The sequence below is a fragment of the Rattus norvegicus genome, chromosome 8 (assembly GCF_036323735.1).
Source record: "Rattus norvegicus strain BN/NHsdMcwi chromosome 8, GRCr8, whole genome shotgun sequence".
In the NCBI taxonomy this organism is placed as follows: domain Eukaryota; kingdom Metazoa; phylum Chordata; class Mammalia; order Rodentia; family Muridae; genus Rattus; species Rattus norvegicus.
Genome location: NC_086026.1, coordinates 8,588,691 through 8,615,594, shown reverse-complemented (window position 1 = coordinate 8,615,594; position 26,904 = coordinate 8,588,691).

Sequence of the window (26,904 nt, the reverse complement as noted above, 5' to 3'; positions counted from 1 at the left end):
AAGGAGCTGAGAAATTAGAAAAATTACCTTAAAACTAATCTCATATGATTGATAGTTTTAAACACAAAATGGATAAAGTAATGAATGAAAAATAGCCAATCCTGTGAATGAAATTACTAAAATAGTTCAAGACCTGCAATGGAAATAAAAGCAATAAAGAAAACAGTATGTGAGAGAATACTGAAAATGGAACATCTAATTAGATCAATAGGAACTCCAATAGGAAAGTGTCACCAATAGAACACAGGAGAATGCAGAGAAAGTCAAAGGTATAGAAGAAACAATTGAAGAAATTGTTACATTGCTCAAAAAAAATTAAATCTATAAAGATACACAAAACATACAGAAAACTGTGCCACTTTGAAAAAACAAAACCTAAGAGTAATAAGAGTAGAAGAAGGAGAAGCATTTCAACTCTAGGGCACAGAACATAGTATAAACAAAATCATTGAAGAAAAATTTCCAAACCACAGACTTTACGAAGATTAACAAGAAGAAACACCCAAGTGAGAATGCTTCAATCACATTAAGAAGGGGAAGTAAATAATCATGGGAAGCAAAGGAATGGAGGGACCTGAGGGACAAGATCAGGTGTGGGTGGAGACAGGAGAAAACTCCAGGGGCATCAGGAGAATGCCTGGAGATATGCAGCTGAATGGGATGGGGACAGGGGAAACCTCTAGGAAATCCCAGAGAACTGGAAGATGAAAGTCTACCAAGACTCAATGGTGATAACCTCAACTGATATTCCCAACAGTGAGGAGATGGAAACTGAAAAGACAACCTAAAGTTGATGTACAGGGTCCCCAGTGGAGGGAAGAAGTCACCAACCTACCTTCAAAAATTTTAACGCAAAATTGTTCCTGACTAAAGAAAATAAAGAGACAAAAGTGGAACAGGGATCGAAGGAAAGGCCATTCAGTGACCAGCCAAACTTGAGATTTATCCCATGGGCAGTCACCAAACTTGGCACTATTACTGATACCATGTTGTGCTTGAAGACAGGAGATTAGCATGACTGTCCTCTGAGAAACTCAAGCCACAGCTAACTGAGGCAAATTCAGATGTTTATGGCTAACCATTAAACTGAGGTCAGGGACCCCTAAGCAAGAGTAAGGAAAGGAATTGACAGAGCTGAAGGGGAAGACAACCCATAGGAAGACCAACAGTGTCATCTAACCTGAAACCATAAGAACTCCCAGATACTAAGCCTACAACCAAAGAAAACGTATGGGCTAGCCCATGGCCCCTGGAAAACATGTAGCAGAGGACTATTTTGTCTAGTCTCAATGAGAGAGGATGAGCCTGGGAAAGAAGACTAAGAGGTGAGTGAGCTGAGTGTGGATAGGTGAGGAAGGTGAGAGGGTAGGGGGCTGTAGTGGGGAGCACTCTCTCAGAGGTAAAGAAGAGGAAGTGAAAAACTCTTGTTGGGGGAATGGGGAATGTAGGGATAATATTTGCAAGGTAAATAATTGAGACAATTAAAAATTTTTAAATAATTTCATATAATTTCTTTTGAAAGACTTCAAAAATCAGAAGGAATGGTCCTGAACAGATGTTTTTCAGATTCTAGGAGACCACAAATGTCATTCTAGGCTACCATACCCTGGAAATCTTTTAATCACCATGACAGAGAATCCAGATATTTGATAACAAAACAAAATTTAAATAATATTCCTCCAGTAATCAACACACAAAGATGATAGTGGAAGGAAAACTCCATCCCAAGTTTAACTCCACCAAATACATATATAATTGCACAGCACCAAAAAAAAGAGAAGTGAAAAACACACACACACACACACACACACACACACACACACACACACACTCAAATTTACTCTACCAATATTGGCATGAATGTAACAAGATTTAAAAATCACATGTCATTAATATTTCTCAACCCCAGTTGCCCAAACTGCTCAATAAAAAAGAGAATAACAATGGATTGTAAAGCAGGATTCATCATTCTGCTGCATTCAAGAAACATAACTAAATATCAATGGCGCACATTTCCCCAGAGTAAAGGGCTGGAAAAATATTTTCCATTCAAAGAAACCAAAGAACCAAATAGATGCAGCCATGCTAATATTTCCCAAAATACATTTCCATCAAAATTAATCACAAGAGATGGGAAACAACACTTCATACTCATCAGAGTAAGTATCCACCTAGATGAAATCACAATTCTGAATAGATAGAACCAAATGTAAAAACACAAACATTGTAAAAGAAACACTACTAAAGCTTAAGTTTCACATCATCCCTGAAGATTAACAGTTGGAGATTGCAACAACCAGTTCTCTCCAATTGACAGGCCACCCTGACAAACAATAAACAGAAAATTAATGGTACTAACAGAGATTGTATCTCAAGTGGACAGAAAATATAACTAAAGATCCTTTCACTGAAGCACCAAAGAACATAACTTCTTCTCAACCCCTCAGAGAAGATTCTCCAAACGTGAAGATATTTTTAGTCACAAAGCAAGCCTTAATAGATACAAGAACATTGAAATAACACATTGCATCTTATCAGATCATGATTACAGTTGGATCTCAACAACAGAAACATTAGAATAACTACAAACACATCCAAACTTAAAAACTCTCTACTAAATGACCACTAGATTAAGAAATAAATAAACACAAAAAGTAAAGACTCTCTAGAATGTAATGAAAAGGAATGTAAAACACTCCCAAACTTAGGAAACTCTGTAAAAGCAAGGTAAAGAGTAAAGTTCATAACACTAAGGACAAGCAGAAAGGAATTAATGAGAAAACAAGTTATCAACTTAAGAGGACAAAATACAAAAAACAAAACAAAACAAAACAAACCAATGAAACAAGAAGATGGTTCTTTGAAAAAAATCATGAACATACACAAAACCTTAGCCAACTAAATAAAAAGTACAGAGAGACTATCCTAATTAACAAAATTAGACATGAAAGGGGGACATAACAGACATAAAAGAAATCCGAAGAACCTTTCAGCCTTACATAAAGAAACCTTTAGCCAACTCCCCAAAAAGAGGAAATCTAAAAGCAATGTAGTATTTTCAAGATGTATACTATTTACCAAAATTAAATCAAGATCAAATAAGCAACCTAAATAAAACTTTATATATTTAGGAAAAGGAAGGAGAGAAGTCATCATGAAAGACCACACACACACACACACACACACACACACACACACACACACAAACACACTTCCTTAGGGCCACGTGGTATTAACATAGAAATCAACCACACTTTATTTTTTTGTATATCTTTTTTTAATCTTTATTAATTGAGTATTTATTTACATTTCAATTATTATTCCCCTTCCCGGTTTCCCGGCCAATATCCCCCTAGCCCCTCCCCCTCCCCTTCCAAATGAGCTTCCCCTCCCCATCCTCTCCCCATTACCACCCTACACCCAACAATCACCTTCACTGGGGGTCCAGTCTTGGCAGGAACAAGGGCTTCCTCTTCCACTGGGGCTCTTACTACGCTATTCATTGCTACAGATGAGGATGGAGTCCAGGGTCACTCCATGTTTAGTCTTTGGGTAGTGGCTTAGTATCTGGAAGCTCTGATTGGTTGGCATTGTTGTTTATATGAGGTCTCAAGCCCCTTCAAGCATTACCAGACGTTTCTCTGATTCCTTCAATAGGGGTCCTGATCTCAGTTCAGTGGATTGCTGCTGGCATTTGTCTATGTATTTGCTGTATTCTGCACATGTCTCTCAGGAGAGATCTACATCCAGTTCCTGTCAGCCTGCATTTCTTTTTTTTTTTTTTTTTTGATTTTTTTTTTATTAACTAGAGTATTTCTTATATACATTTCAAGTGTTATTCCCTTTCCCGGTTTCCGGGCAAACATCCCCCTCCCACCTCCCCTTCCTTATGGGTGTTCCCCTCCCAACCCTCCCCCCATTGCTGCCCTCCCCCCATAGTCTAGTTCACTGGGGGTTCAGTCTTAGCAGGACCCAGGGCTTCCCCTTCCACTGGTGCTCTTACTAGGATATTCATTGCTACCTATGGGGTCAGAGTCCAGGGTCAGTCCATGTATAGTCTTTAGGTAGTGGCTTAGTCCCTGGAAGCTCTGGTTGCTTGGCATTGTTGTACATATGGGGTCTCGAGCCCCTTCAAGCTCTTCCAGTTCTTTCTCTGATTCCTTCAACGGGGGTCCTATTCTCAGTTCAGTGGTTTGCTGCTGGCATTCGCCTCTGTATTTGCTGTATTCTGGCTGTATCTCTCAGGAGCGATCTACATCCGGCTCCTGTCGGTCTGCACTTCTTTGCTTCATCCATCTTGCCTAATTTCGTGGCTGTATATGTATGGGCCACATGTGGGGCAGGCTCTGAATGGGTGTTCCTTCAGTCTCTGTTTTAATCTTTGCCTCTCCCTTCCCTGCCAAGGGTATTCTTTTTCCTCATTTAAAGAAGGAGTGAAGCATTCACCTTTTGATCATCCGTCTTGAGTTTCGTTTGTTCTAGGGATCTAGGGTATTTCAAGCATTTGGGCTAATAGCCACTTATCAATGAGTGCATACCATGTATGTCTTTCTGTGATTGGGTTAGCTCACTCAGGATGATATTTTCCAGTTCCAACCATTTGCCTACGAATTTCATAAACTCGTTGTTTTTGATAGCTGAGTAATATTCCATTGTGTAGATGTACCACATTTTCTGTATCCATTCCTCTGTTGAAGGGCATCTGGGTTCTTTCCAGTTTCTGGCTATTATAAATAAGGCTGCGATGAACATAGTGGAGCACGTGTCTCTTTTATATGTTGAGGCATCTTTTGGGTATATGCCCAAGAGAGGTATAGCTGGATCCTCAGGCAGTTCAATGTCCAATTTTCTGAGGAACCTCCAAACTGATTTCCAGAATGGTTTTACCAGTCTGCAATCCCACCAACAATGGAGGAGTGTTCCTCTTTCTCCACATCCTCGCCAGCATCTGCTGTCACCTAAGTTTTGATCTTAGCCATTCTCACTGGTGTGAGGTGAAATCTCATGGTTGTTTTGATTTGCATTTCCCTTATGACTAAAGATGTTGAACATTTCTTTAGGTGTTTCTCAGCCATTCGGCATTCCTCAGCTGTGAATTCTTTGTTTAGCTCTGAACCCCATTTTTAATAGGGTTATTTGTTTCCCTGCGGTCTAACTTCTTGAGTTCTTTGTATATTTTGGATATAAGGCCTCTATCTGTTGTAGGATTGGTGAAGATCTTTTCCCAATCTGTTGGTTGCCGTTTTGTCCTAACCACAGTGTCCTTTGCCTTACAGAAGCTTTGCAGTTTTATGAGATCCCATTTGTCGATTCTTGATCTTAGAGCATAAGCCATTGGTGTTTTGTTCAGGAAATTTTTTCCAGTGCCCATGTGTTCCAGATGCTTCCCTAGTTTTTCTTCAATTAGTTTGAGTTTGTCTGGTTTGATGTGGAGGTCCTTGATCCACTCGGACTTAAGCTTTGTACAGGGTGATAAGGATGGATCGATCTGCATTCTTCTACATGTTGCCCTCCAGTTGAACCAGCACCATTTGCTGAAAATGCTATCTTTTTTTCATTTGATGGTTTTGGCTCCTTTGTCAAAAATCAAGTGACCATAGGTGTGTGGGTTCATTTCTGGGTCTTCAATTCTATTCCATTGGTCTATCTGTCTGTCTCTGTACCAATACCATGCAGTTTTTATCACTATTGCTCTGTAATACTGCTTGAGTTTAGGGATAGTGATTCCCCCTGAAGTCCTTTTATTGTTGAGGATAACTTTAGCTATCCTGGGTTTTTTGTTATTCCAGATGAATTTGCAAATTGTTCTGTCTAACTCTTTGAAGAATTGGATTGGTATTTTGATGGGGATTGCATTGAATCTGTAGATCGCTTTTGGTAAACTGGCCATTTTTACTGTATTAATCCTGCCAATCAATGAGCATGGGAGATCTTGCCATCTTCTGAGGTCTTCTTCAATTTCTTTCCTCAGTGTCTTGAAGTTCTTATTGTACAGATCTTTTACTTGCTTGGTTAAAGTCACACCGAGGTACTTTATATTATTTGGGTCTATTATGAAGGGTGTCGTTTCCCTAATTTCTTTCTCGGCTAGTTTCTCTTTTGTATAGAGGAAGGCAACTGATTTATTTGAGTTAATTTTATACCCAGCCACTTTGCTGAAGTTGTTTATCAGCTTTAGTAGTTCTCTGGTGGAACTTTTGGGATCACTTAAATATACTATCATGTCATCTGCAAATAGTGATATTTTGACCTCTTCTTTTCCGATCTGTATCCCCTTGATCTCCTTTTGTTGTCTGATTGCTCTGGCTAGAACTTCAAGAACTATATTGAATAAGTAGGGAGAGAGTGGGCAGCCTTGTCTAGTCCCTGATTTTAGTGGGATTGCTTCAAGTTTCTCTCCATTTAGTTTAATGTTAGCAACTGGTTTGCTGTATATGGCTTTTACTATGTTTAGGTATGGGCCTTGAATTCCTATTCTTTCCAGGACTTTTATCATGAAGGGGTGTTGAATTTTGTCAAATGCTTTCTCAGCATCTAATGAAATGATCATGTGGTTCTGTTCTTTCAGTTTGTTTATATAATGGATCACGTTGATGGTTTTCCGTATATTAAACCATCCCTGCATGCCTGGGATGAAGCCTACTTGATCATGGTAGATGATTGTTTTGATGTGCTCTTGAATTCGGTTTGCCAGAATTTTATTGAATATTTTTGCGTCGATATTCATAAGGGATATTGGTCTGAAGTTCTCTTTCTTTGTTGTGTCTTTGTGTGGTTTAGGTATAAGAGTAATTGTGGCTTTGTAGAAGGAATTTGGTAGTGCTCCATCTGTTTCAATTTTGTGGAATAGTTTGGATAATATTGGTATGAGGTCTTCTATGAAGGTTTGATAGAATTCTGCACTAAACCCGTCTGGATCTGGGCTCTTTTTGGTTGGGAGACCTTTAATGACTGCTTCTATTTCCTTAGGAGTTATGGGGTTGTTTAACTGGTTTATCTGTTCCTGATTTAACTTCGATACCTGGTATCTGTCTAGGAAATTGTCCATTTCCTGAAGATTTTCAAGTTTTGTTGAATATAGGTTTTTATAGTAAGATCTTATGATTTTTTGAATTTCCTCTGAATCTGTAGTTATGTCTCCCTTTTCATTTCTGATTTTGTTAATTTGGACGCACTCTCTGTGTCCTCTCGTTAGTCTGGCTAAGGGTTTATCTATCTTGTTGATTTTCTCAAAGAACCAACTTTTGGTTCTGTTGATTCTTTCTATGGTCCTTTTTGTTTCTACTTGGTTGATTTCAGCTCTGAGTTTGATTATTACCTGCCTTCTACTCCTCCTGGGTGTATTTGCTTCTTTTTGTTCTAGAGCTTTTAGGTGTGCTGTCAAGCTGCTGACATATGCTTTTTCCTGTTTCTTTCTGCAGGCACTCAGCGCTATGAGTTTTCCTCTTAGCACTGCTTTCATTGTGTCACATAAGTTTGGGTATGTTGTACCTTCATTTTCATTAAATTCTAAAAAGTTTTTAATTTCTTTCTTTATTTCTTCCTTGACCAGGTTATCATTGAGTAGAGCATTGTTCAATTTCCACGTATATGTGGGCATTCTTCCCTTATTGTTATTGAAGACCAGTTTTAGGCCGTGGTGGTCCGATAGCACGCATGGGATTATTTCTATCTTTCTGAACCTTTTGAGGCCCGTTTTTTGACCAATTATAAGGTCAATTTTGGAGAAAGTACCATGAGGAGCTGAGAAGAAGGTATAACCTTTTGCTTTAGGATAGAATGTTCTATAAATATCCGTTAAGTCCGTTTGGCTCATGACTTCTCTTAGTCTGTCGACATCACTGTTTAATTTCTGTTTCCATGATCTGTCCATTGATGAGAGTGGGGTGTTGAAATCTCCCACTATTATTGTGTGAGGTGCAATGTGTGTTTTGAGCTTTAGTAAGGTTTCTTTTACGTATGTAGGTGCCCTTGCATTTGGGGCATAGATATTTAGGATTGAGAGTTCATCTTGGTGGATTTTTCCTTTGATGAATATGAAGTGTCCTTCCTTATCTTTTTTGATGACTTTTAGTTGGAAATTGATTTAATTTGATATTAGAATGGCTACTCCAGCTTGCTTCTTCTGACCATTTGCTTGGAAAGTTGTTTTCCAGCCTTTCACTCTGAGGTAGTGTCTGTCTTTGTCTCTGAGGTGTGTTTCCTGTAGGCAGCAGAATGCAGGGTCCTCGTTGCGTATCCAGTTTGTTAATCTATGTCTTTTTATTGGGGAGTTGAGGCCATTGATATTGAGAGATATTAAGGAATAGTGATTATTGCTTCCAGTTATATTCATATTTGGATGTGAGGTTATGTTTGTGTGCTTTCATTCTCTTTGTTTTGTTGCCAAGACGATTAGTTTTTGCTTCTTCTAGGGTATAGCTTGCCTCCTTATGTTGGGCTTTACCATTTATTATCCTTTGTAGTGCTGGATTTGTAGAAAGATATTGTGTAAATTTGGTTTTGTCATGGAATATCTTGGTTCTCCATCAATGTTAATTGAGAGTTTTGCTGGATACAGTAACCTGGGCTGGCATTTGTGTTCTCTTAGGGTCTGTATGACATCAGTCCAGGATCTTCTGGCCTTCATAGTTTCTGGCGAGAAGTCTGGTGTGATTCTGATAGGTCTGCCTTTATATGTTACTTGACCTTTTTCTCTTACTGCTTTTAATATTCTTTCTTTATTTTGTGCGTTTGGTGTTTTGACAATTATGTGACGGGAGGTGTTTCTTTTCTGGTCCAATCTATTTGGAGTTCTGTAGGCTTCTTATATGCCTATGGGTATCTCTTTTTTTAGGTTAGGGAAGTTTTCTTCTATGATTTTGTTGAAGATATTTACTGGTCCTTTGAGCTGGGAGTCTTCACTCTCTTCTATACCTATTATCCTTAGGTTTGATCTTCACATTGAGTCCTGGATTTCCTGTTTTGGACCAGTATCTTTTTCCGCTTTACATTATCTTTGACAGTTGAGTCAATGATTTCTATGGAATCTTCTGCTCCTGAGATTCTCTCTTCCATCTCTTGCATTCTGTTGGTGAAGCTTGTATCTACAGCTCCTTGTCTCTTCTCTTGGTTTTCTATATCCAGGGTTGTTTCCATGTGTTCTTTCTTGATTGCTTCTATTTCCATTTTAATTCCTTCAACTGTTTGATTTTGTTTTCCTGGAATTCTTTCAGGGATTTTTGTGACTCCTCTCTATGGGCTTCTACTTGTTTATTTATGTTTTCCTGGAATTCTTTCAGGGATTTTGTGTCTCCTCTCTATGGGCTTCTACTTGTTTATTTATGTTTTCCGGGAATTCTTTCAGGGATTTTTGTGTCTCCTCTCTATGGGCTTCTACTTGTTTATTTATGTTTTCCTGGAATTCTTTCAGGCATTTTTGCGATTCCTCTCTGTAGGCTTCTACTTGTTCTCTAAGGGAGTTCTTTACGTCTTTCTTGAAGTCCTCCAGCATCATGATCAAAAATGATTTTGAAACTGGATATTGCTTTTCTGGTGTGTTTGGATATTCCATGTTTGTTTTGATGGGAGAATTGGGCTCTGATGGAGCCATGTAGTCTTGGTTTCTGTTGCTTGTGTTCCTGTGCTTGCCTCTTGCCATCAGATTATCTCTAGTGTTACTTTGTTCTGCTATTTCTGACAGTGGCTAGACTGTCCTATAAGCCTGTGTGTCAGAAGTGCTGTAGACCTGTTTTCCTCTCTTTCAGTCAGTTATGGGGACAGAGTGTCCTGCTTTCGGGCGTGTAGTTTTTCCTCTCTACAGGTCTTCAGCTGTTCCTGTGGGCCTGTATCTTGAGTTCACCAGGCAGCTTTCTTGCAGCAGAAAATTTGGTCTTACCTGTGGTCCCGAGGCTCAAGTTCGCTCGTGGGGTGCTGCCCACGGGCTCTCTGCAGCGGCAGCAACCAGGAAGACCTGTGCCGCCGTTTCCGGGAGCTTCAGTGCACCAGGGTTCCAGATGGTCTTTGGCTTTTTCCTCTGGTGTCCGAGATGTGTGTGCAGAGAGCAGTCTCTTCTGGTTTCCCAGGCTTGTCTGCCTCCCTGAAGGTTTAGCTCTCCCTCCCACGGGATTTGGGTGCAGAGAACTGTTTATCAGGTCTGTTTCCTTCAGGTTCCGGCGGTGTCTCAGGCAGGGGTCCTGCCGCTCCTGGGCCCTCCCCCACGGGAGCCCAGAGGTTTTATACAGTTTCCTCTTGGGCCAGGGATGTGGGCAGGGGTGAGCAGTGTTGGTGGTCTCTTCCACTCTTCAGCCTCACGAGTGCCCACCTGACCAGGCGGTGAGGTCTCTCTCTCTCATGGGGTCTGGGAGCAGAGAGCTGCTGTGGGCCGGGATCCGCGGGTGTGGGACCTCCGGTAAACACAGAACGTGCCCGGTCCTAGAGGAATTCTGCTTCCGTGTGTCCCAAGCTCACCAGGCAGCTTTCTTGCAGCAGAAAAGTTGGTCTTACCTGTGGTCCCGAGGCTCAAGTTCGCTAGTGGGGTGCTGCCCTCGGGCTCTCTGCAGCAGCAGCAACCAGGAAGACCTGTGCCGCCGTTTCCGGGAGCTTCAGTGCACCAGGGTTCCAGATGGCCTTTGGCGTTTCCCTCTGGCGTCCGAGATGTGTATGCAGAGTGCAGTCTCTTCTGGTTTCCCAGGCGTGTCTGCCTCTCTGAGGGTTTAGCTCTCCCTCCCATGGGATTTGGGTGCAGAGAACTGTTTATCCAGTCTGTTTCCTTCAGGTTCAGGCGGTGTCTCAGGCAGGGGTCCTGCTGCTCCTGGGCCCTCCCCCACGGGAGCCCAGTGGCCTTATACAGTTTCCTCTTGGGCCAGGGATGTGGGCAGGGGTGAGCAGTGTTGGTGGTCTCTTCAGCTCTGCAGCCTCAGGAGTGCCCACCTGACCAGGCGGTGAGGTCTCTCTCTCTCTCTGTGTAATCCCTTTCTGATCCTTCAGTTCATTCTCTAATTCCTCCAATGGGGACTATCTTCTCAGTTCAATGGTTTGCTGCTAGGATTTGCCTCAGTATTTGACATGCTCTGTTATGCCTCTTAAGAGACAGCTATATTAGGCACAAAGATTGCTGAAGTCCTATTATCATCAAAAATACATAGCTCTGTAAATTATTGGAACTTTTGCTTTATTAATCTAAAAGGAGACACAAACGGATATTTAAACCATTCATTTTTAATCTTTCTATATTTGTAAGCACTCAAAATTTCACAATTGTTATTTTGTAACATTAAAAAAAAGTATCATTTTGAGGGTAATAACATGTAGCAGGGTGATAAATTTTAGAAGACCAAAAAATATCAAAATACAACTGAGTTCTGTATCTGAGTGAATGACTTGTGTCTCCTGTTATTTTTTTCATTATGTTATTTATTTACTGATATTATATCCAGATTGTTGCCCTGACTCATGGTCCCCTCTTCACAACCAGGTCAGCAGGGTTGGTGAGAATTTCCTCTCACAGTGAGGCCAAACAAGGGAACCCAGTTGTAGAATAGATTCTTTTTTTTTTTGGTCTTTAAAAAACCTTTTTATTGGTTCTGTGTGAATTTCACATCATGCATTCCAATCCCACTCATGGCCCCCTCCCTTGGTATCTGCCCTCCACCCTTGCAACCTCTCCCTCCAACAGAGAGAGAGAGAGAGAATCTCATTGTGTAAGCTGTAATGTGTCACGGTGTGTCTCACAGAATACCCTTTTGTCCACACTTCTTTGCTCACAAGTTTTGCCTATCACAGGTCGGCTTGGCAAAGGCCTCCACAAGGTAGTGGTATCTGAGCGAAGAGTCAAAGCATTCGGGGAAGAGCCTTCTGTGTAAAGGGGATAGGAAATTCTGAAGTGAGAGCCATCTTGAGGATTTTAGGAATGAAGAGACCTATGTGTGTGGGAGGAGGTGAGCACGTGGATGATCTGTAGGGAGGAGGTGGGAAAGCCCATGCTGTATGGTGCTGTAAATCACAATAGACATTGGATTTCATCCTAAGCTATAAGGAAAGGTGCTGGAGTAACATCAAGAAGACTGTGGGAGGAAACAGGAGGGACGTCTATTTGTGTTTGCTGGGGGACGGGTGGCAACTGGAGGGTCAAGACATGGGGCTGTAAAGATGATGACCATAGATTAGATGTACCTTGATCGTGGAGTAGAACCTGTTAGTGGACTGACTGTAACATGAAAGACTAAACGATGAATCCAACATTATTCCTGGATTCTGGGCTGAGCAAGCAGGTGTATACTGGTGTTAGTTATAAAACTAGGAAGTGTTTGCTGGGACAAGGAATAACATTTTAGAAATGATCAGCATTCTCTTTGGCCTTTACCTCTGAGGCAAACCCAGGGTTAGTTCTTTTAGACTGCTGTGATGAAACAGAGGATGGGGTAGAATAGATTCTTAAGAGGGATAAAAGTTTTAGGGACAGGCCTCATTCTAGTTGTTAGGAGACTCACATGTAGACTGAGTTACACATTTGCTAAATCTGTGCTGGGACCTTGGTTCATTCCCTGTTTGGTTTTTGGCTCAGTTCTGAGATCCACCAAGAGTCAAGCTTAGTCCACTCTGTTGTCTTCCTGTGAAAATCCGAACCCCTTCAGTGCCCTCATTCTTTTCCCTACACTTAAGAATCTCCAAGTTATGTCCAGTTTTTGATTCTAGGTCTCTGCATTTGTTTCAGTCATCTGAGTGGATATTCTCAGAGCAAAGTTATGCTAGGCTTCTTTCTGCAATCATAACAAAGTATTATTTATAGTGCTTGCTCATGGAAAGATTCTCATGTTGGCCATTCCTTGAGTCTCTGTTCCATCATTGTCCATGCATAAATTGTTGACAGCACAAACATTGGGACAAAAAATTGTAGGCTATTTTGTGTCCTTATCCCTCTACTGGCATGGGGGGGGTCCTACCTCGCTATAGCAGGTGTCTTCTTCAGGTTCCATATTTCTGTGGGGAGCCGACTTGCCTGAGACCCCAACATTGAGCTAATTAGGACAGAAAAAGAACATATGAAAGTTCACCTAAAGGACAAGCTCAGTGGAAAAAAACCCAATGTTCTAGTTAAAGTGCCAATACCAATCTGGTGGTCAGCAGTGCTCAGTAACAAGGCTTGCCAGAAGTGCTGGTACAAATCTGGTGGTCCAATACGTTTGCCAAGTGGAGGTTCCAGACCTTTTGTTGGGAGCTAGATTCATACAGACCTAGGAATCATGACCTTTTCAAAAAAGCCAGCTTCCTATAGATCCCTACAGATCTAGGGCTTGTGACCTTTTGCTAAGAGGCAATTTCCTACAGATTGTGACCTTCTGCAAGGGGCCAACTTCCTACACATCCTAGGCCAACATCCCAGAGGAGTGAGCCAACTACACTATTGGCTAGTACATCAAGGTCTCCCAGTCCCCTGAAGACTTCCTCCTCCCCCTGCCTTGCTACTGTATATAACCAGAGCCGGCTAGTATTAAACTTGTCACCTTGATGAGACTCTTGTCTTGGTGTCCTTCTTCATGTCTCTTGTCTCCCATTCTCTTCCAGGTACCCTCTGGACCCTCATTGACTGTCCTGCAGGAAGGGACATATTTCCACTGGTATTTATCTCACATAAGGTCACATGTGTTAACTCCTGGAAGCCTCTCAAATCTCAAGGCTGTGGCACATCATAGACAGAATCTCATACTGAAACACTGCTAACTATAGATTTCCTTTCCCGTCCCTCTGTACATGCCACCAGTCTCTCTCCACATCTGACCTTGAACTTGATCGCCCTCATTCCTCTCTCCATCCCTTCTCCCTCCCAGGTCCTTTCCTCCATCTCCATTCTATGACAATTTTATTCCCCCTACTAAGTGAAATCCAAGCTCCTTGCTTGGGATTTCCTTCTTGTTTAGCTTCCTGTAGTTTATGAAGAGTGTCTTATATATCCTATACTTTATGGATAATATTCACTTGTAAATGAGTACATATCATGCATATTCTTTTAGTTCCAAGTTAACTTACTCAGGATAATATTTTCTAGTCATTTCTTTTTTCCATATGAATTTGAAGATTGTGTAGGCAAGGTCTGTAAAGAACTCCATTAGAATTTGATGGGAATTGAATTGCATCTGTAATTTGTTTTGGGTAAAATGGCTGTTTTCATTATTTTAATTCTACTGATCCATAAGCATAGTAGACATTTCCATCTTATGATATCTTCTTCAATTTCTTTCTTCAGGAACTTGATATTCTTTTGATACTGCTAAATACTTGGACAGAATTCTAACAAGATATTTTAAATTATGTGTGGCTATTGTTGTAAAGGGGTTTGTTTCCCTAATTTTTATCTCAGCCCATTTTTTCTCCATATAAATGATGACTACAAATTTCTTTAATTATTTTTTAACCAGCCACTTTACTGAAGGAGTTTATCAGCTGGAGGAAATTTCTGGAAGAATTTTGGGGTAATTTATGCATACAATCATCAGTATCAAATAGCAATACTTCAACTTCTTATGTTCAAATTTATTTCACCTTGATCTTCTTTTCTTGTTTTACTGAATAGATGGGGAAAGAGTGATCACCCTTTTATCATCCATAATTTTAGTGGAATTGGCAGATTTTTTCGCTCCATTTAATCTGATGTTGGTTATTGACTTGCTGTATATTGCTTTTATTATGTTTAGAAATGTACATTTTATACTTGATAACACCAAGAATTTTAACATGAAATTGGGTTAGATTTTTTCCAAAGACTTTTTTCAATGTGTAATGAGATGATCATTTGATTTTTTTCAATTTTTTTATATAGCAGATGATGCTGATGGATTTTCATATACTCTGCATCCCTGGGATGATGCCTACTTAATATGGTGAATGATATTTTTTTTTATCCTTGGACTCAGTTTTGTGAAAATTTTATTGAGTATTTTTGCATTGTTGTTCATAACAGAAATTTGCCTGAATTTTTCTTTCTTTATTATTTGTGTGACTTAGGTATAAGGGTGATTATCATCTCATAAAATGATGTTAGCAATGTTTTTATTTTTGTTTATTTTATTCTGTTTACTGGACTAGTGTGCGAAGTATTGATACTAGTTCTTCTTTGAAAGTTGGGTAAAATTCTAGACTAAAACCATCTTCTTTTGGGATTTTTTTTTGGTTGGGAGACTTAGTAACTGCTTTCATTGCCATAAGGTTTATAGGTCTGTTTAGATAGCTTACCTGATCTTGGTTGTATTTTATTTTAATTTTCTTGTTTCTATTTTCATGTCTTCCTTTTAATTTTGTATTTTGTTAATTTGGATATAGTCTCTGTGCATTTTAATTAGTTTGGCTAAGGGTTTGTCTATCTTGTTGATTTTCTGAAAACAACAAACTCTTGATTTTGTTAATTCTTTGTATTCTCTTGGGTATAGTCAATAGTTTTCAGCATGGAATTTGACTGTTTCCCAGCACCTACTTCTCCTTAGTGTATACGCTTCACTTTGTTCTAGAGTTTTCAGATGTGCTATGTCTTAGTCAGAGTTTTTAATCCTGCCCAAACATCATGACCAAGAAGCAAATTGGGAAGGAAAAGGGTTTATTTTGCTTATACTTCTGTGTTGCTGTTCATTAGCAAAGGAAGTCAGGACTGGAACTCAAGCAGGTCAGGAAGTAGGAGCTGATGCATAGGCCATGAAGGGATGTTTCTTACTGGCTTGCTTTCCCTGACTTGTTCAGCTTGCTCTCATATAGAACCCAAGACTACCATCCCAGAAACGGCACCACTCCCAATAGGCTTGTCTTTGCCACTTGATCTCTAGTTGAGAAAATGCCTTACAACTGTGTCTCATGGAGGCATTTTCTCAAATGAGGCACCTTTCTCTGTGATAACTTCAGCTTGTGTCAAGTTGGCACATAAAACCAGCCAGTACATGCTGTTAAGTTGTTAGTGTGAGGACTCTCCAATTTCTTTATGAAGGCCCATAGTGCTATGAACTTTCCTCTTAAAACTGCTTTTATTGTGGCACACATATTTGTGTATGTTGTGCCACCAGGTTTATTGAATTCTAGAAAATTTAACTTATTTTTTTATTTCCTTCCTGACAATTTATCATTTGTGTGGCAGTGGATTGTGACTCTGGACAGAAAACCTGGTAAGGTTGAATGGATTCAGCATCAGTGGCAATTCATATAATTGAGATGGTAGGAGTTTAAATACACTGCCTACTAGGTTCCTGTTCTCAAACATGTGACCACAACACCCATGGAGAGAACTATGATAATCAGTCGTGTAGGGACAACTCCAGAAGCATTTCTACATGCAGATGTGACATCCCTATCATATCAGACCAAGTCAGTAGAAAGCATCAACCGTTATACCCCAACCCACCCAAATGTATATAAGATCCTTTCTGCAAGGAATAAAGTGTCCTTATTTCATCAAAGACCATCTGAGAGTGCCTATTTTATTGAGCTGTAACACCCGATGAGAAAAGTATTCTCTTTAAAAGCATTAATTTCTGGTAGCTACTAGACCCTACTGCAGCCAATTGCTGCTTGGTGGTCACTTCCTTAGCTCCTAGCCACCTGCTGCATACTGACATCCGCAAACAACTCTGGGGCAGCAATCTTGTCTCCTCTCTGTGCTCTGTATCCCACCACCTGCCACTGACTTTAGGGCATCTGGGGGCCTGGAAGAGACACTGCAGCCCTCGTTCCTCTAGCTCCCCCTCCTAATGCTGCAACTCTGTCAACGACGGGGTTGCTGAGGCTACCTGGAAGAGAATGGGGACATGAAGAAGGATGCCAAGACAAGAGTCTGATCAAGGCAACAGTTATATTTTTCTCCAAGGCTGAATTTATACCATAACAGGGGTAACAAAGGTAGGGGGAAGTAAGAAACATTTATGCAGGTCAGGTCAAGGACACAATATTCGTGCAGTCAGGGAATAGGCTGATATTGACAAGATGTCAGAAAGGTCACAGGTTTGTCATATCTATTAGTCAGCAGGATATCGTTTTTTCAGAAAGGTTACAGGTCATCACATTGGGCATCTTGATGTCAGATGTATTTCTCAGCAAGAGATATTATTATTCATCTTGGCCACCAGATTTGTATTAGTCTTCTGCAGCTGGCTGGGGATTTTTCATGAACACAGTCATACTTAATGCTAACCATAATAATAACATCAATAATGGAAGGCTTCAAGGGGATTGCTCCCAACACATCTCTTTGGCTTCTCCAGGCAAAGATCCCCTCAGATAGTGCCTGGTATTCAGATTGGCAATAACTGTGTAAAGGTTTCTTCAATTGACATGATTCTTTAGGCTTTCTGTTGTTTCTGCTATTGCACTCCAGCCTTAATCCATGGTGGTATTATAGAATTCAAGAGACTATTTTAGTCTTCTTGTATCTGTTGAGGCTTGCTTTGTGACACATTATATGTTTCAGTTTTCAAGATGGTTGGATTAAGGGCTGTGAAGAAGTTATATCCTATTGCAGTTGGATGAAAGATTCTGTTAATACCTTTTAAGTTTGTTTCCTTACTATTATTATTATTATTATTATCATCATCATCATCATCATCATCATCATTAAATTTTTTCTCTTACACTCCAGACTTTATTCTACTTCTCGTCTACTCTCCAACTGTTCTACATCCCATGCCTCCTCACCTCCCCATCTATCGGATGTTCCCACCCCACCCACCCTACCCACCCCACCCACCCTACCAGACTTCTAAACTTCATGGGGCCTCCAGACTCTTGATTGTTAGGGGTATCTTCTCTGACTGAATTCAGACCCAGCAGTCCTCTGCCTTATATGTATCAGGTCCTCATATCAGCTGGTGTATCCTGCCTGGTTGGTGATCCAATGTCTGAGAGATCTCAAAGGTCCAGGTTGAGACTGCTGGTCCTCCTACAGGGTTGCCTTCCTCTTTGGCTTCTAACTTTTCCCTAATTCAACCACAGGGGGCAGCAGCTTCTGTTCATTGGTAGGGTGCACATATCTGCACCTAACTCTTTCAGCTCCTTTTTGGATCTTAGAGAGGGCAGTCATGATAGGTCCATTTTGTGAGCACTCCATAGTCTCAGTAATAATTTGGTATTATTTTTTTCTTTCCTTTTTTCTTTTTCCTTCTCAAATCAGAGGTCAAGTTGAAACCATGTTACATACTAGTGTCTAGACAAATTCTACTTTTCCTTTTGGTATATCCAGGCACTGTTGTGCACTAGGCTGGCCTAGAAGGCATTAAGCTTAGATTAGTGGGATGTTTAGCAGGATCTCAATCAGTGTGATTGCAAGAGAAATAGTCTTCTCTGGAATTTTTTTTCTTTTTTCAGGCAAGCAACTGAATTCATTGGGAGAACAAGAGAAATATAAATATCTCAAAATGGGAAGGAATGGGAAGGAATTTTGAAGCTGGTTATATAATATCGTCTGTTGATAAGGTGCAGTGAATTCTTCATTTTAATTAGGAGGCATTCCAGGTGCATGCTGGAAACATTCTTATAAGAATATAGAAAGTTTAGTATGTAATTTGGCCACCTGGCTACATGACTATTGAAGGTATGGAGGTAATGGTAATAAGGCTTACATGCCCTGGGACTTTGAGACTCAGAGCAAAGAAGAAGCACTCCTACTATTACCAATCTCAGGACAAGCTTTTCAGGTTTTGTTCTTATCTCAACATTAGTGTTGTTCTAGAGATCCTCTCTCAGTTGCTCAGCATTTATGTAGTCCACTCTTCAATTGCTTCAGGGAATACAAACTTAGCCACTTTGGAAATCAATTGAAAATTGTGGATAACTTTATCTCAAGACTAAGCTACATCATTACTGGCATGCAACTAAATGATGTTCTACACTAACACAAGGACACTTGTTCAACAGTGTTCATAGGAGGTTATTCATAAGACCCAGGATCTGGAAGCAAACTAGATGTCCCTCAACCAAAAAAAAGCAGATTTAAAAAAATGATAGTGTATTTACAAAAATTAATACTACTCAGCTATTCCAAAAATGGGCCTCCTAGATTTTTCACACAAAGGGATATAACTAAACTATATTATTCTGAGTAAGATAACCCAACCCCAAAAATACACTCATGGTATATAGTCATATGTAAATGGACATTAACCACTAAGTACAAGATAAACATGTAACAATCTAGTCACAACAAGGAGGGCCTAATTATAGACACTTGGATTTTGCTATGAAATTCAAATAAAATAGACACCTGAGGAAGATGGAGGGAGAAATCTGTGTGAGAAAAGAAGTGGGGAGGGTAACAAGAAGGAAATCAAGTACAGGGAGAGAAGAAGGGTGGCTGTAAATGCTAAGAGAAAAGACATTCATGGGAGGGGCATCTCTGGACAAGCCAGAGACCTTGTTTGGAAGTCTATATGATGAGTCTAGCTGAGACTCCTAGCTGCATGTAATATAAAAGGTGCTATGACCATCTCCTCTAGCCATACAGAACTTTTAGTGGAGGGCAGGGGACACAAACCCAATCACAAAACTTTTAACAAAAGTAATTTTCCTGCCTACAAGATGGGCAGTGATAAAGATGGAACAGAGATTTCAGGGATGGCCAACTAATGACTGCCCCAATTTACATCACATGTGCATGCCCTAATTCCTGAAAATTATGAAAATGCTATGCTGTCTATTTATGAAAATGCTATGCTGCCATGCAAGAGCCCAGTTTAAACGTCATCCTATAGAAGCTTCATACAGCACCTGATCGAAACAGTTGCAGACACCCACAAGCAAGCAATAGTCATAGCTTGAGGTATTTCACTGAAGGTTGGGATAAAAGATTGAGTGAACCAAAGGAGGTTTAGGAAAGGATAAGAACACATGAAGAGTTAAGTAACCTAGCTTCATGGGTACTCATAGAGACTGAATCATCAGTCAAAAAGCATGGATGTGTTACACCTAAGTACCCACAATTTTATAGCAGATATGCAGGTTGGTTTCCAAGTGGGTTTTCTAAAAATTGAAGCAGAGGATGCCCCTGACCCTTTTGCCTCCCTTTGAATACCTTTTTCCTATCTTAGCTACCTTGTCAGGCAAAATATTAGAGGATGTAATTAGGCTTTAAACCACTTAATATAGCCTGGAGGATTGATACTGATGGTAGGTCTTTCATCTTAAAAGGAAAAGGGGAGTTGGAAATTGGGAGAGGGCACTGAGAATATGACTAGAAGGAGATGAGGGAGGTACTCGGGATCAGGATGTCAATTGAATAAATTACTAGATTAATTGAAAACGTATTTTATTACAGTTAAATTAAACAAATTAATAAAAAGAAAGAAAAGAAAAAAAGGGCAAAAAGACTTGTCCTGCCCCTAATTTAAGTAGAATGGATTTAAGTTTCTCTTCATTTAATTTGATGTTGGCTATCAGCTTGCCTTATATTAAATTTATTGTGTTTAAGTATGTGAATTGTATCCCTGATTGTATCAAGGCTTTTATAATGAAGGAGTGACGAATTTTGTCAAAAAAATTCCAGTAGCTCATGAGATGGTCATGTGTTTTTCTTTTAGTTTTTTTGATATGATAAATTATATTGTCAGATTTTGCATGTAGACCCATCCCTACATCTCTAAGATTAAATCTATTTGATCATGCTGACTGAACGTTTTTATATGTTCTTGAATTATGTTTCTATATATTATACTGAGTATTTTTTATCTTTATTAACTTGAGTATTTCTTATTTACATTTCGATTATTATTCCCTTTCCTGGTTTCAGGGCCAACATCCCCCTAACCCCTCCCCAACCTCTTCTATATGGGTGTTCCCTTCCCCACCCTCCCATTACCGCACTCCCCGCAACAATCATGTTCACTGGGGATTCAGTCTTGGCAAGACCAAGGGCTACCCCTTCCACTGGTGCTCTTACTAGGCTATTCATTGCTACCTATGAGGTTGGAGTCCAGGGACAGTCCATGTATAGTCTTTGGGTAGTGGCTTAGTCCCTGGAAGCTCTGGTTGGTTGGCATTGTTGTTTATATGGGGTCTCAAGCCCCTTCAAGCTTTTTCAGTACTTTCTCTGATTCCTTCAACGGGAGTCCAGTTCTCAGATCAGTGGTTTGCTGCTGGCATTTGCCAATGTATTTGCTGTATTCTGGCTGTGTCTCTCAGGAGAGATCTACATCCGGTTTCTGTCGGCATGCATTTCTTTGCTTCATCCATCTAACCTAATTGGGTGGCTGTATATGTATGGGCCACATGTGGGGCAGGCTCTGAATGGGTGTTCCTTCTGCCTCTGTTTTAATCTTTGCCTCCCTATTTCCTGCCAAGGGTATTCTTGTTCCCATTTTAAAGAAGGAGTGAAACATTCGCATTTTGATCATCCGTCCTGAGTTTCATGTGTTCTGTGCATCTAGAGCAATTCAAGCATTATCAATGAGTGCATACCATGTGTGTTTTTCTGTGATTGGCTTACCTCACTCAGGATATTTTCCGGTTCCATCCATTTGCCTATGAATTTCATAAACTCATTGTTTTTAATAGCTGAGTAATATTCCATTGTGTAGTTGTACCACATTTTCTGTATCCATTCCTCTGTTGAAGGGCATCTGGGTTCTTTCCAGCTTCTGGCTATTATACATAAGGCTGCTATGAACATAGTGGAGCATGTATCTTTGTTATATGTTGGGGCATCTTTTGGGTATATGCCCAAGAGAGGTATAGCTGGATCCTCAAGTAGCTCAATGTCCAATTTTCTGAGGAACCTCCAGACTGATTTCCACAAAGCTTGTACCAGTCTGCAATCCCACCAACAATGAAGGAGTGATCCTCTTTTCCCACATTCTCACCAGCATTTACTGTCACCTGAGTTTTTGATCTTAGCCATTCTCACTGGTGTGAGGTGAAATCTCAGGGTTGTTTTGATTTGCATTTCCCTTATGACTAAAGATGTTGAACATTTCCTTAGGTGTTTCTCAGCCATTTGGCATTCCTCAGCTGTGAATTCTTTGTTTAGCTCTGAACTCCATTTTTTAATACGGTTATTTGTCTCCCTGTGGTCTAACTTCTTGAGTTCTTTGTATATTTTGGATTTAAGTCCTCTATCTGTTGTAGGATTGGTAAAGATCTTTTCCCAATCTGTTGGTTGTCGTTTTTTCCTAACCACAGTGTTGTTTGCCTTACAGAAGCTTTGCAGTTTTATGAGATCCCATTTGTCTATTCTTGATCTTAGAGCATAAGCCATTGATGTTTGTTCAGGAAATTTTCGCCAGTGCCCATGTGTTCGAGATGCTTCTGCACTTTTTGTTCTATTAGTTTGAGTGTATCTGGTTTGATGTGGAGGTCCTTGATACAGTTGGACTTATATACTGAGTATTTTTACATCAATGCTCATGAGGGATATTTGTCTAACATTCTCGTTCTTGTTGTCTTTGCATGATTTAAGTATATGGGTGCCTGTGACTTTATAAAATAATTTTGTCAATGATTATTCTGTTTGGATTTTGATTAATAATTTGAGGAGTATTGATATTTTCTTATCATTTAAGGTGTGGTAGAGGGCTGGAGAGATGGCTCAGCGGTTAAGAGCACCTGACTACTCTTCCAGAGGTCCTGAGTTCAATTCCCAGCAACCACGTGGTGGCTCACAACCATCTGTAAAGAGATCAGATGCCCTCTTCTGGTGTATCTGAAGACAGCTACAGTGTACTTATATACAATAAATGAATAAATCTAAAAAAAAAAAAACTCTGGTGTTGGGGATTTAGCTCAGTGGTAGAGCACTTGCCTAGTAACCGCAAGGGCCTGGGTTTTGGTCCTCAGCTCCGAAAAAAAAAAAAAGAAAAAAGAAAAAAAAAGGTGTGGTAGAGGCAGTCCAGACACCGCCCGGACCTGAAGGGAATCGGTCAACAGTTCTCTGCACCCAAATCCCGTGGGAGGGAGAGCTAAATCTTCAAAGGGGCAGACCCGCCTGGGAAGCCAGAAGAGACTACACTATGCCAACATTTCTGACTCCAGAGAAAAACACCTAACACCATCCGGAACCCCTGTGCACCAGGACACTGGGAAAAGGCAGCACAAACCCACCTGGTTGCTACCCTCACCAAGAGCTCAAAAGCAGCCCCCCATGAGGAACTTCAACCTAGGGACCACAGGTAAGGTCAACATTTTTGCTCCAAGCGACTTGCCTGGTGGATTCAGGACACAGGCCCACAGAAACAGCTGGAGACCAGTAGACAGGAAAGACTACACGCCCAAAAGCAAAACACTCTGTTCCTATAACTGGCTGAAAGAAAACAGAAAAACAGGTCTACAGCACTCCTGACACACAGGCCAATAGGAAGGTCTAGCCACTGTCAGAAATAGCAGAACAAGGTAAACTAGAGACAACCTGATGGTGAGAGGCAGGCACAGGAACCCAAGCAACAGAAACCAAGACTACATGGCATCAGTAGAGCCCAATTCTCCCACCAAAGGAAAACACCGAATATCCAAACACACCAGAAAAGCAAGATCTAGATTTAAAATCACATTTGATCATGATGGTGGAGCACTTCAAGAAAGACATGAAGAACTCCCTTAGAGAAACGCAGGAAAACATAACTAAACAAGTAGAAGCCTACAGAGAGGAATCACAAAAATCCGTGAAAGAATTCCAGGAAAACATAATCAAACAGGTGAAGGAGATAAAAATTGAAATAGAAACAATAAAGAAAAACCACAGGGAAACAACCCTGGATATAGAAAACCAAAGGAAGAGACAAGGAGCCATTGATACAAGCCTCACAAACAGAATACAGGAGATAGAAGAGAGAATCCCTGGAGCAGAAGATTCCATAGAAATCATTGACAGAACGGTCAAAGAAAATGTAAAACAGAAAAGGCTACTGGTCCAAAACATACAGGAAATCCAGGACTCAATGAGAAGTTCAAACCTAATGATAATAGGTATAGAAGACTGTGAAGACTTCCAGCTCAAAGGACCAGTAAACAACAACAACAAAAAAAAATTCAACAAAATCAAAGAAAAAATTTCCCTAACCTAAAGAAAGAGATGCCATAAACATACAAGAAGCCTACAGAACTCCAAATAGATTGGACCAGAAAAGAAACTCCTCCGGTCACATAATATTCAAAACACCAAATGCACAAAACAAAGAAAAAATATTAAAAGCAGTAAGGGAAAGATATCAAGTAACATATAAAGGCAGACCTATCAGAATCACACCATACTTCTCACCAGAGACTATGAAAGCCAGAAGATCCTGGACAGATGTCATACAGAACCTAAGAGAACACAAATCCTAGCCCAGGTTACTGTATTCTGCAAAACTCTCAATTAACATAGATGGAGAACCAATATATTCCATGACAAAACCAAATTTACACAATATCTTTCTACAAATCCAGCGCTACAAAGGATAATAAATGGTAAAGCCCAACATAAGGAGGCAAGCTACACCCTAGAAAAAGCAAGAAACTAATTGTCTTGTCAAAAAAACAAAGAGAAGAAAAGCACAGAAACATAATCTCACATCCAAATATGAATGCAACAGGAAGCAATAATCACTATTCCTTAATATCTCTCAGCATCAATGGTCTCAACTCCCCAATAAAAAGACATAGATTAACAAACAAGATACACAATGAGGACCCTGCATTCTGCTGCCTACAGGAAACACACCTCAGAGACAAAGACAGACACTACTCAATTGAAAGGCTGGAAAACAAATTTCTAAGCAAATGAAGAAGCAAGCTAGAGTATCCATTCTAATATCGAATAAAATCTATTTTCAACTAAAAGTCATCAAAAAAGATAAGGAAGGACACTTCATATTCATCACAGAAAAAATCCACCAAGATGAACTCTCAATCCTAAATATCTATGCCCCAAATACAAGGGCAACTACACACATAAAAGAAACCTTACTAAAGCTCAAAGCACACTTTGCTCCTCACACAATAATAGTAGGAGATTTCAACACCCCACTCTCATCAATGGACAGATCAAGAAACAGAAATTAAACAGAGACGTAGACAGACTAAGAGAAGTCATGAGCCAAATGGACTTAACAGATATTTATAGAACATTCTATCCTAAAGCAAGAGGATATACCTTCTTCTCAGCTCCTCATTGTACTTTCCCGAAAATTGACCATATAATTGATCATAAAATAGGTCTCAAAAGATACAGAAAGATAGAAATAATCCATGTGTCCTATCGGACCACCATGGGCTAAAGCTGGTCTTCAATAACAATAAGGGAAGAATGCCCACATGTACAATAAAGATGAACAATACTGTACTCAATGATAACCTGGTCAAGGAAGAAATAAGGAAAGAAATTAAAGACTTCTTAGAATTTAAAGAAAATGAAGGTACAACATACCATACTTATGGAACGCAATGAAAGCTGTGCTACGAGGAAAATTCATAGCTCTGAGTGCCTGCAGAAAGAAACAGCAGAGAGCATATATCAGCAGCTTGACAGCAAACCTAAAAGCTCTATAACAAAAGAAGCAAATACACCCAGGAGGAGCAGAAGGCAGTAATGAAACTCAGAGCTGAAATCAAACAAGTAGAAACAAAAAGGACCATAGAAAGAGTCAACAGAACCAAAAGTTGGTTCTTTGAGAAAATCAACAAGATAGATAAACCCTTAGCCAGACTAACGAGAGGACACAGAGAGTGTGTCCAAATTAACAAAATCAGAAATGAAAAGGGAGACATAACTACAGAATCAGAGGAAATTCAAAAAATCATCAGATCCTACTACAAAAGCCTATATTCAACAAAACTTGAAAATTTGGAGGAAATGGACAAGTTCCTAGCCAGACACCAGGTGCCAAAGTTAAATCAGGAACAGATAATCCATTTAAACAACCCCATAACTCCTAACGAAATAGAAATAGTCATTAAAGGTCTCCCAACCAAAAAGAGCCTAGGTCCAGACAGGTTCAGTTCAGAATTATATCAGACCTTCATAGAAGACATAATACCAATACTATGCAAACTATTCCACCAAATTGAAACAGATGGAGTGCGACTGAATTCCTTCTTCGAGGCCACAATTATTCTTTTACCTAAAGCACACAAAGATCCAACAAAGAAAGAGAACTTCAGACCAATTTCCCTTATGAATATCGACGCAAAACTACTCAATAAAATTCGGGTAAACCGAATCCAAGAGCACATCAAAACAAGCATTCACCACGATCAAGTAGGCTTCATCCTTGGCATGCAGGGATGGTTTAATAAACGGAAAGCCATCAACGTGATCCATTATATAAACAAACTGAAAGAACAAAACCACCTGATTATTTCATTAGATGCTGAGAAAGCATTTGACAAAATTCAACACCCCTTCATGATAAAAGTCCTGGAAAGAATAGGAATTCAAGGCCCATACCTAAACATAGTAAAAGCCATATACAGCAAACCAGTTGCTAACATTAAACTAAATGGAGAGAAACTTGAAGCAATCCCACTAAAATCAGGGACTAGACAAGGCTGCCCACTCTCTCCCTACTTATTCAATATAGTTCTTGAAGTTCTAGCCAGAGCAATCAGACAACAAAAGGAGATCAAGGGGATATAGATCGGAAAAGAAGAAGTCAAAATATCACTATTTGCAGATGACATGATAGTATATTTAAGTGATCCCAAAAGTTCCACCAGAGAACTACTAAACCTGATAAACACCTTCAGCAAATTGGCTGGGTATAAAATTAACTCAAATAAATCAGTAGCCTTCCTGTACACTAAAGAGAAACAAGCCGAGAACGAAATCAGGGAAATGACACCTTTCATAATAGTCCCAATTAATATAAAATACCCATGTGTGACTTTATCCAAGCAAGTAAAATATTTGTATGATAAGAACTTCAAGCCTCTGAAGAAAGAAATTGAAGAAGTCCTCAGAAGTTGGAAAAATCTCCCCTGCTCTCAGATTGA